Source organism: Ahaetulla prasina, chromosome 7 (assembly GCF_028640845.1).
Source record: "Ahaetulla prasina isolate Xishuangbanna chromosome 7, ASM2864084v1, whole genome shotgun sequence".
Taxonomy (NCBI): Eukaryota; Metazoa; Chordata; class Lepidosauria; order Squamata; family Colubridae; genus Ahaetulla; species Ahaetulla prasina.
In genome coordinates, this window is record NC_080545.1 from 58,954,968 (window position 1) to 58,973,748 (window position 18,781).

Genomic DNA, 18,781 nt, shown 5'->3' on the forward strand with positions numbered 1-18,781 from the left:
TTCTAATTATCCTCTGAAGTCTGTGTCTGTCTTGTTGGGTTGCAGAACCAAACAGGACAGTTATAGAGGTGCAGATGAAGACTCAATAACTCCTCTGCACAACAAAGAATGTTCTGATTCAGTTATACAGAACACTGTAGAACTGTATCAGAATATTCTTTGTTGTGCTTTTTTGTTGACGTTTTTGATGTTAGGTGTCCATTTTAGGTCTTGAGATATGGAAGAACCTAGAAATTTGAAGGTCTCTACTGTTGATACTGTGTTGTCTAGTATTGTAAGAGGTGGTAGTATGAGAGGGTTCCTTCTAAAATCCACCACCATTTCTATGATTTTTAGTGTGTTCAGTTCCACCACGAGGCTAGTCGTTCAACCTCCCATCTGTATGCAGATTCATCATTGTCTCGAATGAGAGCGATCACTGTTGTGTTATCTGCAAACTTCAGTAGTTTAACAGATGGATCGTTTGAGATTCAGTCATTGGTATATAGTGAGAAGAGAAGTAGAGAGCGCACACAGCCTTGTGGGGCCTCTGTGCTAATTACAGGTATCTGATGTGATTCTGCTTAGCCTGACTTGCTGCTTCCTGTCTGTTAGGAAGCTTATGATCCACTTACAAGTGTGTTCAGGTACCGATAGCTGGTTTAGCTTAGTTAGTAGAATGTCTGGAATGATGGTGTTGAATAATGAACTAAAGTCTACCAAGAGGACCCTTGCGTAGGTCTTTGGAGATTCAAGATGTTGTAGGATGTAGTGCAGAGCCATATTAACAGCATCATCTGTTGATCTATTTGCTTGGTATGCAAATTGCAGAGGGTCTAATAGCGGATCCGTGATGGTTTTCAAGTTGTACAGCACTAGGCTTTCAAAGGTTTTAATAACTACAAATGTTAGAGCAACTGGTCTATAGTTATTCAGTTCCTTGATGGTGGGCTTCTTCGGCACTGGGATGATAGTAGATCGTTTGAAGCAAGAAGGTTCCTATTGAAATAGCAAACAGAGATCTCCTAGAGTTGTTTGTAGTAGGTAGAGTCTCCACTTTTTCTATATCTTTGTATAATATCAATAACTGTAATATTAAAATAGCTGTTAGATGTCTAATTATTAATTATTTCCTCATTCTAGTATATAATTTCTTGTCCAAAGAAAGACATTAAAAACCAGGGCTAAACTTGATTATTGCTTTCTTTCTGATTTTGGTTCTTGTATTAATGTAAATTTAGACGTATTTGGCTATATTCTTTTCTTCTCATTTGGGATAGTCTTATTAACCATTTTCTAACTGGCCTCCTACATTTGTATAACCATTTGGCAATTCTGTGCATGGGTTTACATTGCTTGTATAATCACTTCTTCGATATCTGTTATAATTCACTTTTTTCTTTTTTCCTTAATATTTTCTTTTGTCTGGTATATAGCATTCATGTTTGACGTAAAAAGTTTTCATTTCTTCAATTTCTCTTCAATTCTCAATAAAATATCAAAATCATTGTTTGCTACCAATTTGCTTTGCTTACTGATCAACATTAGTAACAAAACAACAAACTCTGGGGAATACCTAAAGTTACAACAATCTGAATTTGTATTTCAAGGAACAGGGCAGTCTGTTTACTCTTCTGATTCTAACCTCTATATTTTTAAATACTTTAATCACTTACTAGTTTCCAGTATTAACACTGTATTTTGCCCACCATTATTTATTTTTTTCAAAATTGTGAAGGGGGAAGTTTCTTCTTTTCTTTTTGTCTTTCTAAAGGTGCTTTTTCAAAAAGCAGTTGGACTTACTTGTTTCCCCCACATCCCTTTGGAGATGTTTCACTTCTCATCCAAGAAGCTTCTTCAGTTCTAAACAGTTCTTGGATGAGAAGCGAAATGTCTTCAAATAAAATTTTTAAAAAAGAAAAAGAAAGTCTAATTGCCTTTTGGAAAAGCACCTTTGGGACAATCATGACCTGGATGACTGAAAATCTCCACAGACATTTTCTTTCTATTTTTTTTGTTTTTCATACCTGAACTTTTTTTTTGTTTGTATTTTTTGTAAGTTGCATTGACTTTCATTCTTTTCATTGATAATTCTTAGTAAAATTACTTTTAAAAAAACACAAAGCAGAATTTAAAGCCAATGTATACAAAGCCAAATGTGACACTCAGCTATGTTGATATCATGGTATGACTATATTTATGCAGAAGACAATTTCTATTCCTGCCTGCCTCTTTCCAACTATAGATAATTAACAAGTGAAGATAGAGTTCAAAGATAGAAATAAAATACAAAATTTTAAACCTCCAGAGCTTACATAAATTATGTTGCTTACAGTGCCACATTATTGATTCCGGAAATAGATTGGAAATAACCGAAGTTTATACTTGTAAATTTAAAAAGAAGGAAGTATTCCTACAGTTTTTAATATTATCAGTCTTCAAGCTGAAAGAGATTATCACCAGCATACTAGCAGCTGTTTCTAAAAGATATCGCACTGAGAAGATTATAAGGAGATAGTTACATTAGTTCACTTGCCCTCTGTGTTTATTCCAATAATGATATGGGTGCAGTCAATGAGGGTACAATTTTCTTGCCAATAACACTCTCTGTGTTGTAGAACCAGTGGTGCACAGCTGCAATAAGAATGGTGGAGGGTTGTTTCTGCATTTGATGGATGGTTGGAGTTTTAACCTTAGCTCATTCCTTCCCTACAGATTCTGAGATGGGAGTCCAACACATCTTTGCAGACTGATGGCTGACACATAAAAAAAGACAATGAGCACATTCTGCTATTTGCTTTTTCTTAAACCAATCCTATGGCAATCCAACACAAAAGAACAGTGTACTGTAGGAGTGCCAATCATCGACATAGGGCAATCAAGCAGAATGGGAAGAGTTCTCAGAAAGGTTTAGGATCTTTGAAATTTAGCAAAAGATTGTGCTTGGCTGGCCTATGAGCTGCTGCTTTCCATCCTAGATCTACAAAGAGCATCTATATATTAGACAAGTTTGCAAAGTTTCCTGTTCTCCTTATCACACTGCCTTACTTGAGTCATTACTAAAGTCCTTTAATTTGCAACAGCCTTTTTATTCATCATTTGTCATTCACTGGGTGATGTATTTTGCAGATGTTCCCATATCTCTTTGTAGGCAGTATCAAGTATACAATGTATAACACCACACATATAAATATGCATTCAAAAGGAAAATGCAGCAAGGCCTAGATTGTATCATTAACTCTGGCTGCGTTGCCATGACAATTATGAGTTGTATGGGCCTGGTAAAGCCAACTTTGTTTTTTTCTCCCCTTCTTTTTTTTCAATCTGATATACAAATCACGTGATTTACAAGGGCAGACTAGTTACAATTGAATGCCAAACTGAATTGATTTCTTAATACAATTTCATAAAAATGTAGACAAATGACAAAATAACATAATAACATGTCAAAAAGCATCAAAAAATGTAACAATGTGCAGGATACATCTGCTCACACTAACTACAGCTTTATTTAATGGGGAGGAAAAAAATGTGTCTGGAACCCAAGATATCTGTAAATTGCCAGGTTTACATTTGTGTACTTCAGAGGTGTATTAATAAAATTTTAAATAGGGTCTGCTTTTTTCTCTCCATTAATCTCACCTGTTTTAACAAAGGGATTACTTTGTATTTTAGTGCAAACACAACATTCACACCCAGGGCAAAAATATATTCTATTTACAAGGAGAGGGAGGGAGGGAGGGAGGGAGAGGGAGAGAGAGAGAGAGAGAGAGAATGAGCAAGACAGAAGAATGTGAACACTTTTCAAACAAAATAGATGGATTGGATCTATTTGTTAATTCCAAGATGAGTAATATAAGAAATAATTATAACACCTTAAGATAAATTTCCCATATGGAACACTCTTTACATTCAAACATAATACTTTATGTTTACATAATACTAATATGTGGTACCTTGCTCAATAGTAGTACCTGTGAGAGGGATCTTGGAGTCCTAGTGGATAACCATTTAGATATGAGCCAGCAGTGTGCAGCAGCTGCTAAAAAAGCCAACACAGTTCTGGGCTGCATAAACAGAGGGATAGAATCAAGATCATGTGAAGTGTTAGTACCACTTTATAATGCCTTGGTAAGGCCACAGCTGGAATATTGCATTCAGTTTTGGTCACCACAATGTAAAAAAGATGTTGAGACTCTAGAAAGAGTGCAGAGAAGAGCAACAAAGATGATTGGGGGACTGGAGGCTAAAACATATGAAGAACGGTTGCAGGAACTCGGTATGTCTAGTTTAATGAAAAGAAGGACTAGGGGAGACATGATAGCAGTGTTCCAATATCTCAGGGGTTGCCACAAAGAAGAGGGAGTCAAACTATTCTCCAAAGCACCTGAGGATAGAACAAGAAGCAATGGGTGGAAACTAATCAAGGAGAGAAGCAACTTAGAACTAAGGAGAAATTTCCTGACACTTAGAACAATCAATAAGTGGAACAACTTGCCTGCAGAAGTTGTGAATGCTCCAACACTGGAAATTTTTAAGAAAATGTTGGATAGCCATTTGTCTGAAATGGTGTAGAGTTTCCTGCCTGGGCAGGGGGTTGGACTAGAAGACCTCCAAGGTCCCTTCCAACTCTGTTGTTATGTTATGTTATACTTATTTTTTAGTAAATAAAAAATCCATTAATACTATGACTATTATTTCAGTTATTAATTTTACAGAGTGGAAAATGTTTAGCAGTTTATGTTCATGAGTCTTTTTGCCACTGACCTGATGCAATAAAATTATTTAATACATATGGACCAAGAATATGGTTTATCTCTTCCACCTCCCCAATCCCCACCCCTTTAATGTGGATACTACTCTCATGCACAGAGAATGTATGCCTGGAATACATGTCGAAAGTCACCCACTAAGGCAGTGTTGGCGAACCTTTTTGGCACTGAGTTCTGAAATGGGACCATGCGTATGCGTGCAGGGGAGCACCAAAAACTATAAGAACAATTCCCTTGTGCACACATGTCGGAGCGCTGAAAGCATGAAGAGCAGTTCCCCGGCATGCAAGCTGAGCTTCCAGTTTCTGGAGTGTGCATGCGAGCTGGTCACCTGGTCTTACGGTTTCTGGCGCTCATGTGTGCACGAAGACAAGCTGGCCGGCATGCATGCACACGCCAGAAACCATAACCTTAACCATGTGGCATGCACATGCGCACTGGGGAACTGCTCTTCCGGTTTCCGGTGCTCCCGTGCGTGCGAAGACCAGCTGGCTGGCGTGCATGTGCCAGAAGAGCAACAGGCAATGGTTGGTGTGCCCAGAGAGATGGCTCTATGACACTTCCGGCACGCGTGCCATAGGTTTGCCATCACTGCACTGATGTGAACTAGGTTTCAGGTTTTATAACTAATTTTTCACATCAGAGAAGTTACATCAAGCTGGGGGGAAACATATGTTTGCCTGCTTTCTGCCTGTTGAAGAAGATAAGATTTTCATACAAATGGTTTATTGTATTTCAGAAAGCCTGATTGAAAGCACAAAAATTAGAACAAGCACTAAAAACACCCTTCTTCATGGATGTTTCTGTCAGTCTTGTGTCTGCTAAACCCCCCACCTTCTTGTTTAGGAAGAAATGTTTGCATTCTGCTGACTCTTACAAAAAAATAATAATAATAAACCCAACCAAATGAAAAATTCCAGACTTGATCTTACAGTCTAGGAAAAGCATTGCTTAAATTTACAGCAGCTTTTCAATGAATAGATCTATTTAATTCTGGGGGTTTCAAAATAACACATGTTTTTAAGATATCATTAGATCACTCATTTGATCTAATGTTTACTGTCTGCCTGGCTGTCAGTTCAAAATTATTCTAATGACTGATACAGTAATTTCTTGCTTTCCAGGTGCTTTGAGACCACAACTAAAGTCTCAAGGTGATTATACATTCCTCCTTTTCCAAGAATGTTTCCTCACACTTCAGTGACTGCAAGACATCTTATTAACACAACTTTAAAACTTTAGAAGAAAGATGTTGAAAGCAGTGAAGGTGGAATAGATTTAAAGCAATGTGTGGAAAGCAGGGGAGGGGAGAAATAGTTTTATTTGCCAAAGAAAGCAGAATAAAGGATTTGCCTCATTAAAACAAGTTTTGTTTCAGGCAGAAACTAAACCACTTCCAACCCTTTGGGCTTCTTCTCTAGCAACTTATTCTTTGGTGAGTCTTCCTAGAGGTCCTACTTTTATCCCAATTGACATATCACACCTAATCAATGATATTTTTTTAAAAAGGCATTTGAATAATAAATAGATATCTCACATTGTATATATAACTACCAGTGTTGGGAAATAGACTATGGATGAGCTGTTAACTGTGGATTTTTGGCTAGTGCAACCAGAGTTTGGACATCTGAACCAGCTGCAACATACTGTATGGGAGGTCTTCTTATGTAGGGAAGTTGTTTATTTTTCCTTTTCTTTCTGTCCTCTTCACTCTGCATTTAATGTTTACTTTAAATACTGTTTATTTTCAATAGGCAGGATTACTGGGCAATGGAATAATCTGAGTTTAACTGCATGACACAAATGTCTGTACATGGAATTTAAAACCATTGCCCTGCCCCAACCAACAATCTATAGCATTAGATCATTGACAGTATTATTTATAACATGTCCACTACAACATCCAGTCCAGATGATAAATGGATTTATGCAGACATCACTGACATCTCCTCAGTTTTTCTTGCATGCACAGCATCTATCTATATATTCATAATGGAGACAGACAGACAGACAGAAGTGTCTATTTTTTCATATTTAAGACAGATTAATGCTGCTAATGTTCAATGCCATTTTTGCATGTTTATTCTGAAACACTAATTATTATTTATATTACCTATTATTACTTACTAATATTACTTATAAAATACATTATTAATTGTTTTTCAGTTAAAGGGTTTTAAACAGAATGTAGGAGACTAAAGGTTCAGGATTGGTTAGTATCCACATTATGTACTATACAATCATGCCGATTTCTATGAAATTTTATGAAATTTACTTACAAGATATCTAAAGATGCCCTAATAAAATGAAGAAATCAGTGCTATGGATTAAATCATCCACATAGCTTTCTATTTATTATATTACAAAGACCAAGCATCAGTAATTGCAGTGACAGATATTGTGGCTAGACCTCATTTTGGCTATCTACAACAATTATTGGATTTTTATGTACATCTTCACTTAGCATTAACTATATGATGAAGACAGGATAATTACTTTTGAAGCATATATCCTCACGATATTACCTTCATGCCTTCTCCAGTTCACTACAATTGCAACTTTAGCTATTCTGATATTAAAGAGGTCTTAGCCATTTTCTTCTTGCAGGGAATAGTTTAGGACCATAGCAGAGAATACCTATGTTTTTACTTGGTTTATTCTTATAGCAAATATCCTGCCAACAGCTTGCAGATAGAGAGAAGAAGAAAGGGAAGGGAAAGGGTGTGTCCATTTCCGGGTGTAAATCTCATTGTTTATAATAGAGAAGAAAATTTAAATTCACTCTCAAGTGGTTCCAAATGGTGTCAACTTTGGGAAATATGATAGAGGGATTTGGAGCTATTTGATCTTGAACCCTACACTCCTTGTGAAACTTCATAGCTGATGCTAAAATGGGGAACAAAGAAATTAGTGTCTTTTTTGTTTCTTTGTTTTTTGCTTGTAATTGGTTTTGATCTGTGATTTGAGGCCTATTTCATATAAGAAACTGCTACAACAGGCCTTTCAGGAAAGCAGGGAACAGCACTGCTACAGGAACAAATGACCAAATTCATTTATTCTAAAAGAAAGCCTGAAATCAATATTATCAACCAGAAATATGTTGAATCCTTCCTTCCTTCCTTCCTTCCTTCCTTCCTTCCTTCCTTCCTTCCTTCCTTCCTTCCTTCCTTCCTTCCTTCCTTCCTTCCTTCCTTTCTCTCCAAACTATATTTTAACATAACATAATAACATAATAATAGAGTTAGAAGGGACCTTGGAGGTCTTCTAGTCCAACCCCCTGCCCAGGCAGGAAACTCTACACCATTTCAGACAAATGGCTATCCAACATTTTCTTAAAAATTTCCAGTGTTGGAGCATTCACAACTTCTGCAGGCAAGTTGTTCCACTTATTGATTGTTCTAAGTGTCAGGAAATTTCTCCTTAGTTCTAAGTTGCTTCTCTCCTTGATTAGTTTCCACCCATTGCTTCTTGTTCTATCCTCAGGTGCTTTGGAGAATAGTTTGACTCCCTCTTCTTTGTGGCAACCCCTGAGATATTGGAACACTGCTATCATGTCTCCCCTAGTCCTTCTTTTCATTAAACTAGACATACCGAGTTCCTGCAACCGTTCTTCATATGTTTTAGCCTCCAGTCCCCCCAATCATCTTTGTTGCTCTTCTCTGCACTCTTTCTAGAGTCTCAACATCTTTTTTACATTGTGGTGACCAAAACTGAATGCAATATTCCAGCTGTGGCCTTACCAAGGCATTATAAAGTGGTACTAACACTTCACATGATCTTGATTCTATCCCTCTGTTTATGCAGCCCAGAACTGTGTTGGCTTTTTTGGCAGCACACTGCTGGCTCTTATCTAAATGGTTGTCCACTAGGACTCCAAGATCCCTCTCACAGTTACTACTATTGAGCTAGGTACCACATGTACAGTACCTGTGCATTTTGGGGTTTTTTTGCCTAAATGTAGTACCTTAGTTTTTTCACTGTTGAATTTCATTTTGTTAGTTAGCGCCCAATGTTCAAGTCTGTCAAGATCTTTCTGGAGTGTTTCTGTATCTTCTGGAGTGTTTCTGTATCTTCTGGAGTGTTGGCTATTCCTGCCAGCTTGGTGTCATCTGCAAATTTGATGAGTTCCCCATCTATCCCCTCGTCCAAGTCATTGATGAAGATGTTGAAGAGTACTTGGCCTAAAACAGAGCCTTGGGGTACTCCACTGCATACTTCCCTCCATGTGGATGTAGTTCTGTTGAGGACTACACGTTGAGTGTGGTTGGTCAGCCAGTTGCAAATCCATCTGGTGGTGGTGCTGTCTAACCCACATTCTACTTTATCTAGTAGTAGGTTATGGTCTACTTTATCAAATGCTTTGCTGAAGTCCAAGTAAATTATGTCAACAGCTTTCCTCTGGTCCATTAATTTTGTCATTTTGTCAAAGAATGCAATGAGATTAGTCTGGTATGATCTGTTTTTGACAAACCCATGTTGGCTTTTGGTTATTACTTTGTTAGCTTCTAGGTGTTCAATGATTCGTTCCTTGATTATCTTTTCCAGAATCTTCCCTGATATTGAGGTCAGGCTGATAGGTCTGTAGTTTCCTGGATCTGTTTTTTTGGTTTTTTTTTTCCTTTTTTGAAGATGGGAACTACATCAGCTCTTTTCCAGTCCTCTGGCGGTTCCCTTGTGCTCCAAGATCTTTGAAAGATATAGTTCAGTGGTTCTGAGATCTCGTCTGCCAGTTCCTTCAGAACTTTGGGGTGTAATCCATCCGGTCCTTGTGATTTGAACTCGTCTAGGGTAGACAGGTGTTCACTTACCTTATTTTATTTACCTTATTCACTTATTTTATAAAACCTGAAAATCAAGCTGGGATGTTAGGGAAAGAAAGGCAAATTATTTCAGTGGGACAAAGGCTTCGAGAATTCTGTCAAAATTTTCATCAAAAAGTAATGACTAATTAGTTCCTTTTAATTTCATAATGGGTGTTTATAGTACTGGGGCCATAAGACATAACACTACATTTAAACAAATATTATATATGTTTTTATGAAACCAGGGAGGAATTCTTGATAAAGTTTAAGAAAATCTACAGAAGGATGGGTAAAAAAATTCAACTGACAATACAGGGGTGAGCAGTACCTAAGCCAAGAATAAATATTATGTCAACCTAGATTACATGCCTCCAAGGACATGCTATCAAGAGAAAAACCAAATATATGTTATTTCAAAAAGGAGGAGGTAAGCTTACAGTTTAAAAAGCTATCCACCCCACACATACACAAATGACCTATACGAAGTTTCATTTTTGAATAATTAATCTCTGTATATAAGGGTTTGTAAAATAAAAACTTTTAGTTAGTAAATTATGACTTGCAGTCAACTGTTAAATAAGCTTAGTTCTGAATAAGAGTATCAGGAATGACCTCTTGGTCAGAATAAATTGTGGCAGGTAAGAATTAAGCAAGGAAATAAGTGTTCCTTAATGTAGGCATTGTTTAAAAGTGATCTTAAAGGAGATGTGACTATTGATCTTAATATCACTGTGATACATTTTAACATCCAAATGGCATTAGCTAAGAAATATAGAAATAGAAAATCTGAATCAATTTCAGCACCATACAGAGCTCAGGAAATAATATGTTGTTGTAACAGCTGCAACTCCACAGGAAATTTTAAGACATGAATTGTCTTATTCTTTCAAATTTAGTAATGCCCCAGTTGAAATTAAAATCATACATTTCCTGCTGCACTTATTGAATATACCAAGTGTCTATGTTAATCTTATTTGCTCTGCCAACTTCTGATCTGGGCAATTATGGATCATCCCAGAAGAAAAGGAGCAGCTATTTAATTTTTTAATTTTTATTTTATTTTATTTATTAATAAATAAAATGTATATGGCTGCCCCAGATCATGATGAGTCTAGGCTGCTTATAAGGAATTATATCAATCCGCAAAGTTATTGGTTTTTTTTTCAATTTTGTAAAATATTACGTCTCATCAATCCAGTACTGTTTATGTTTCAGTTTTAATTATTAGCTTGAGTACTTTTTCATTCATTTGTCACAAAACGTAATAAATAAGTTACCTGTCTAGAGCAGGTTTACTGCAAGAATGAAGATATTTCATATTAGTCATTTTATTTTGATGAAATGTATAATATTTATGAAGTAGTAAGACCTACTTCTGTGCAAGGATATGAACAACATAACAACACTAAAAGACAAGTTCAGTTCAGTTTTTTTAAAAAATAAACTAATGTGGCAATAGGAGTTGTTTCTGACAGTTTCTGTTTTAATGAAGATTGTATACCTCTGAATTTTAAAGACCTGTGTGTTAATCTCCATCTTAATAACTTGCAGAAAGTAAATGTCCAAATTTGCTGCTTTTTTTTTTTTTTGCAATCATAAATATACTGCTGTTAGAGGATAGTTATTTGTAATTGCATATGATAACGACAAATTAGAAAGTTATGGAATGAAATGATATACATATCAACATATATAGCAAGAGAAGTGGTTCTATTCTCCTATTTGTGAGAGTTGATACTGTTTATGGCTTTTAAAAGGAACATGCTTTAAGAAAAAGAATGCTGGCCAAATTCTTTATGTTGGCCTTTAAGAAGAGTTCCGTGAAAGTGAAGAAAATAGTTGGGATAATTGGAGTTTCAGAATGTGAGATTAGAATGAGTACAAAAGTGATGTCCATTTAAACATTTGTTTTTTCCTTCACAAATGCTAATTTTCTTATGTGAACCAGAGCAAAAAATGCCCATACACACACACACACACACACACACACACACAAATATACATGCATGGTATATCTGAGATAAGGGATAAAGGAGATCTAAATAAATGGTCTAGGTCAGTTGTCTGAAATTTTGGTTGCTTGGTTACATCTTCTCATTTACTTCTTACCAACAATTTTCATTTCTTGTCCTTGGGTGTCAAGCTTTAGATTTATTAATATCTAATTCAGTCTTTTTCCCTGCAGCCTTGCTTGCTCTTATCTGAGCAGACCAATCTACAAGTTGTTTCTGTCCTCTTTGTGCATGCCAGTTCAATAAGACCTTCAGATATTTTTACTGTAGACTTGACATGGAAACAACATGCAAGATACTAGGACCATGACAGTATTACAGTAGATACTGTAGAAATTTGCAAGTTTCTGAAACTAATGTGGACATTTTTCAAAACAGAAAAAGGAAATCTTGATTAATTCTCATCCCTCAGGTTTGAATAAATTATCTCTTGGTTCTGGTTATGGATCAGAGATCAGAGACAGCAATAATAGTGCAACATCACTGGATAATCATGCAATATCTTACAATTGTGCTGTATCAGAATATTATGGAACATTAAATCCTTTATTCCATTTACCTAATACTGACACACTGGAAAAAGGAGATGCAGATAATGTTGAATCTATGATGCCTTCTCAGCTGCTGTTGAGTTTTATTATAACAGTTTATTGCTTGGTTAAAGGTAAAGGTAAAGGTTCCCCTCGCACATATGTGCTAGTCGTTCCTGACTCTAGGGGGCAGTGCTCATCTCCATTTCAAAGACGAAGAGCCAGCACTGTTCGAAGTTGTCTCCGTGGTCATGTGGCCGGCATGACTAAACACCAAAGGCTCATGGAATGCTGTTACCTTCCCACCAAAAGTGGTTCCTATTTTTCTACTTGCATTTTTTACATGCTTTCGAACTGCTAAGTTGGCAGAAGCTGGGACAAGTAACTGGAGCTCACTCTGTTATGAGGCACTAGGGAAACGAACCGCTGAACTGCCGACCTTTCAATCAACAAGCTCAGCATCTTAGCCTCTGAACCACCACTCAGTATATAGTTATAGTAGAACATAAAATGTTAATGTAGTAACATTAACATGGTAAGCAGATAGAAATACAGGACACCTCCCTGTATTGAATCTGATTTCCACTTATCCAGTCACTTAGTTAAGAGTGACTGGATCAGAATTTTAGCAAGAGGTTTTCTATCCTTACTTAAATATTCAAAAACAAAAGTAGGACAGCAAACCTGACAATTCTCCTGACATATACTAGTGGAACTATGCCATCTATCACCTCTCACCAGAAGTTATCCAAAATGTATACCTTAGTAAATTATTTTAATTTGGTGAACTTTTAAAATAATATGTAAGCAAACCTACCTAAATTGATTATATCTAGTTGATAGTACAAATTCCAGTGTGACTGTGATTTCTGGAAGGAATAGACGGAAGTTCTTTTATTGTCTCACTAGCAATCAAAGAAATGTTTAGTATCATAGGCTAAAGAATTTAAAAAGTTTGGAACAGGGCATTTATTTACCAGAATCAAGTATTTAGATGTCAATGAACAATTGTAACTTAATGTTTGAAATGTTAACAATGACAATTTGGTATGACTTAAAACCTATAAGCTTAAATGTACTGCATAGAAAAAGAGAACTGATGTCAGAATTATATTGCCACTCCTTTTCCACACATTGTATGTGTGTGAGAGAGACAGAAGGGGGAGGGAGGGAGGGAGGGAGGGAGGGAGAGAGAGAGAGACAGAGAGACAGAGGAAGAGAGAGAGGGGTGGAAAATTAATTCCTCTCAATGTAGTCTATGTTACTGATTGTTCTATAGGGACATACATGTATTAGTTGTTGATCACATCTGGCTGGCACATCATAATGTACAATAAGACTTTATGCTTTTTGGATGGGCAAGGGAGATGCATACTTGCAAAATAAAACACTGACAGATAGTCTTTTATAAATTTGCTTCAACCATATGATTTCATCATATATGCATGCACATTCTTTGTAATTTCGCTTGAGTTCCTAAATGACCTGGAATGTCATAGCCCAAAATACAATAGAAAGTATCCAAATCTAATTATTTTAGTGACATTAACATTTCTGGCATAAGGTAGCTGAAGTTAGACATTTCAAAGTCAAAACAGGCTATTTTACTGCTTGAAGGACTTCCTGACTTTTGCCTGTTTTGATGAGATCATGGCTGTGAGCAGAATTTTCTTTTAATTTGAACATGACTTATATTCATTTGTGGTTTCTTTGCCTTCATCAATCAATCCATTAGCCCAGCAACTTCCTCTGCTTCCAAATGATATCCCTGGATTATGTCATAAGTCAATTCCCTGTTGTCTTCACCCAGCTAATGTGTTTTCACATGTGAGAAGGATCATTTACACAAAAGAGTGAGTATCTGTTTGGAAGATCAGAGTCCCATCTGCTATGGGGCTGAACTGTGTTTGCAGAAATCAATCCTCTGCTCTATCATTTTGAAGCCACGATGCATATGATCACTGGAACAATGCAAACTGAATGACTTTCAGTCAGGATAAAAAAGGGAGACAAAATTTCCTTTGCTGTCTGGGAGGGGGATTTCAAGGTGACTTTCCTCTTTGTGTGTAAATTAGGAGCTACCACCAATGAACTGAGAAGACCAAAGGTGATGAGTAAATAAATGATAATAAAGAAAGTTTCTTAATCTTCTGTGAAATAGAAACTTTACTTAAGCCTATTTTGTGGAAAGTCTCTGCTTTTGTTTATACCAGGGGTCTCCAACCTTGGCAACTTTAAGCCTGGAGGACTTCAACTCCCAGAATGCCCCAGTCAGCTTTGCTGGCTGGGGAATTCTAGGAGTTGAAGTCCTCTAGGCTTAAAGTTGCTAAGGATGGATACCCCTGGTTTATACTATTCCATTAAGCACTTTTAGATATTTGGAAATACAAATACCATCATAAATTATCAAATTCATTCATTAAATTAACATTTTATTAACACAAGAGATGTGGTGGCACAGTGGTTAGAATGCAGTACTGCAGGCTACTTCTGCTGATCACTGGCTGTCTGCAGTTTGGCAGTTCAAATCTCACCAGTTCAAGGTTGACTCAGCCTTCCATCTTTCCGAAGTCAGTAAAATGATTATCCAGATTGTTGGGGGCAATATGCTGACTCTGTAAACCACTTAGAGAGGGCTGTAAAAGCACTATGAAGCAGTATATAAGTCTAAATGCCTTTGCTATTTTGTCTTTTCAGTAATTACTCAGAATGGTGTACAGTGTACTTCCTATTGCAATTCACCATTAAGATAAATTGGGCTAAAAAAAAAAGCACACAGATGACTTACTTGGCTGAGGGCAAATTTGAATCTGAGTCCCTCTGATCACAGTTCATCACTTCAACCATTATTTATATTATGTGTTGTAAAAAAAAAGAGAAAAAGACCAACTTTCTAAGATATTGTCTTGTCTGTATGAATTTGCTTCTTGTATTTTTCCATTGTACATTAGCTTTATTACTCAAAAGCTGTCTATCTATCTATAGGAAGATTTAGAATTCTGATTAGCAAATTATCCAGATGTATAGAATTACCTAACTAGATTAAAATTTACAAAATTAGAAACATGATAAAAAAACAGAATGGGGTTTAGTTTAACCAGAATTGCCAGATCAACATTGGGAAGTGCAAAGCTTTTTTCCAACTCAAAAAATCATGATTAAAAATATTGGCATTCTCAAAAATAACTTTCAAAATAAGTCTGATATATGCATGATCTATTCCAGTTGTATCTGAAACTACCAATTCCTGTTCCTATTCTCACTCATAATAAAATGAATTATTTCAGTAGTTATATTTCTTGATAGTTTTAAATATAATTTAAATGTTATTCAATTTATAATAATTTAATATAATATTTCCTCAATGTCAACATTAGGAACAATATGCCATGCCACCTTAATGTGTTATTGAACATATACTGTTAATTTACAATTTTATGCATTTAATATCTCTTTATGATATTTTATAAAACTTCACTGAAATTGTTCAAGGATCTGCTTAAGCAAATAATTTATTTTACTTATGCTTCAGTGAAAGGTGCATTATTACAACAAGTTTCTCCACTGGCTAATATATATGTAAATAAACTATATATATCATTTTTCTACATGGATATAAAACAAATGAAATTTAATGAAATTAAATTGATGAAACCCATTAAGTAAAGAATTGTTCTACAAACCTCAACATGAATCAATTAATCATGGTGTATCATTACTTCAATTTTCTGCTGGCATTACAATCAAAAGTGCAGCCATTTGCATAGCTTTTTATATTAATAAATGCAACTACATTTGTTTATAGTTACTGAAGTACATAATTTTAGACATTAATTAAATCCATTCAGCTTTCCTCTGCAAGCATTAAAATGAAAACTAAAATTGCCAAAATTGGATCATTGTTCTGTGATATTTCTTTCTCCCTCTACCCAAGGTATTGGTTAATTTCTTATGGTACCATGCCAACTTTATCTTGATTCTTCCTATTGTTCTCATTCAATACGGTAACAGAATAGGGAAAAAATGTGGTAGTTGCATTTACGAGCTGGACAAGATATGTGTGTGAATGTCCTGTTTTTTATTATTCAGTCATTACCAATTTCAGTGGTAGAAGAAACTCTGAGTAGATGCTAAGAATGGAAGTTGGTAAATCCCAAGAATATTGTAATTCTTATTACTAAAGTCAAATGGCAGGGTTCATAGATTTATAAATACAGGTTTTTATAAGTGTTTTATAAGTGTTATTTTATGATGATTGTAACTGCACCATGATGTATATAGACTTTATAATGTTTGGGTGGTTTTCATTTTGTTTTAGCTTTAAAGTAATTTGAATCATGGTTGGACACTTGGGGTTTTTTAAAGATCAGCCAAGGTCTGCTTCTGCTGCCACCTGCAGTCTTAAAGTTTTATAGCTCTTTAAAAGTGAATAAAGTACTGGGAGAAATACCAGAAACATCATGGTGAGACTGGCTGGAAAATGGTAGGCTCCGATGACCCCTGCAAAAATCCTGGCAGGCAAACTGCTGTTGGGGGTTTTTCAGACCGGATCCCTCCTGTAGGGACAGTGAAGAAGGAGAGGCATCTCAGACAACCAAGAGGAACAGGCAAGTTCCTCAGAAGGTTGGAGGCAACTCTTCGATCCAGCGGCAGAGTGGTGGCCATCATGAAGCTGGGGCAACCAGAATAAGTTTTGTGCAGGAGAGGTGATTTGGATGGAGTATTTGTACCGGGTGAGCAATTGGCCAACTCACAGGTAAAAAAGAAGTATTTAAAAATTTTTAAAAGAAGTGCCGGCAAGGAAATAGCAGCTAATTGGCATTGGGGAATGTTAATAGAGGAAGAAGAAACTTGTAAATCATTTGATAGGTGGATTTAATACACAAATTGGATATTTTGTGACTTTGTTGATTTGAAACTTGTGGATTGGAGAGAGACATCTGCTGGCAAAAAAGAAGCACTACAACGAACAATTTGAAATCTGGAAAAAATTGCAGTGATCTTGAACTATAAGAACCATGAGAAATTTGAAGGAGGATTTGTTTTCTTTTAAGCTGTTTGATATCAACAACTAAAGGAGGTGGAAAATAACAAAACTGTAAATTGGAGTTAAAAACAAACCAGAACATCAAAATGTGGTAGGAACTAATTGAGATGGTCAAAATGATGCATGTATCATTTAATCTTGATAGAAAACAAAAAACTGTGTCAGAACACATTCAATTGGATAAAGAGGTTAAGAATGAGAAGCAAGAAAACAGCACAGAAGATAAAGACATTGATGATGAAAAACTAAATGATTACATTGGAAGTAACAATGAAAAAAGAGAAGGAATAGGAGGAAACAACTTATAAAAAGAATAAAACTAAGGGAAGAAAAGGAAAGGGGGAAAAGTTAGAGGAAAATATTTTTAACAATTACACTGGGATTAACAGTGGCAAAAATAGAGAGGGTAGGATGAAGCAAGAGAGGAAAAAAAGGGGGAAAGAATTAGGCACAAAATGGTTAAATGATCACACTGAGATCAACAGTGGGGAAAAAAGAAAAGTGAGAGGAGAAAACGGGAATACATCAGATGGGAACTTAGGGCAAACTAGATGAGTAAAGGACTTAAAAGTCAGAGGAAGGATACAGAAGAAAAGACATGATAATAAAGGGAGGAAAATTTTAAGAGGTGGATTGCTGGATGGACCAAGAGAAAATGGTTAAATTAATGGAAAGGAGGAAGGTATATGATATATACCTATAGTAATAAGTGAATTGTATTAGTATTTGTGATTGTAACATGAAATATATTGTGTAATACGAATGGTAGAATGGAGAAAAACAAGGGAAGGAGGAAAGGAAACATATTATATACCTATAGAATTAAATGAATTGTATTAATATCAGTATTGTAAAAATTGAATATGATATGAATTGTATGAGGTATTTAGAGGGGGTTAAGCTATGGAAATTCAAATGAAATTGAAATTGAATAAGATAAATAAAGAAAAAGACGATTAAGAGATTAAGATAATGTTTGTATTTGAGAAAAGTGGTGTGAAAAACAAAGAAATATAGTGTTTTTGGTAAAATGATAAAATGATTAATAGGGAAATAAGAAATGATAAATTGGCCCACCTTTGAAAATAATTGACATTAAGCGACAAATGTGAAATATCAAGCTAGAATTTAAAAAAAAAATAGAAACTAAGGATAGAAATTAAAGGGTTACAAGAGAAATAAGGAAATAAGACAAAATAAATTGATGATAATTTACAAATGTAGTGATCTTGAGAAATATATGTGATAAATGGAGATAAAGATAAAGGAATGAAATAAGATTAAGATTGGAGGTCAGGGCGGATGGTAATATTGATTATATATTAAATATTAGGTAGAGATGAATAATAAAAAAGTAGGAAAAAAGAATATTAGAAATTGAAATATATAAATTATGTTTGGGAAATATTTATGTTATAAGCTGTATAAATTTTGACTCGGTTAATACTCTATTCAGAAAAAATGTACTGTTTGTTTGTTGTTTGTATGTTTGTTTGTTTTTTTAAAAATACAAAATGTTATTTTAAAAAAAGTGAATGGAGTACATATAGTCCCAAACAGCATGTTGTTTGCCTTCGCAGATCAGTGATTGCAGCACTTATTTGCCAGAAAGAAGAATGTTGCTTAAATGGGACTAAAT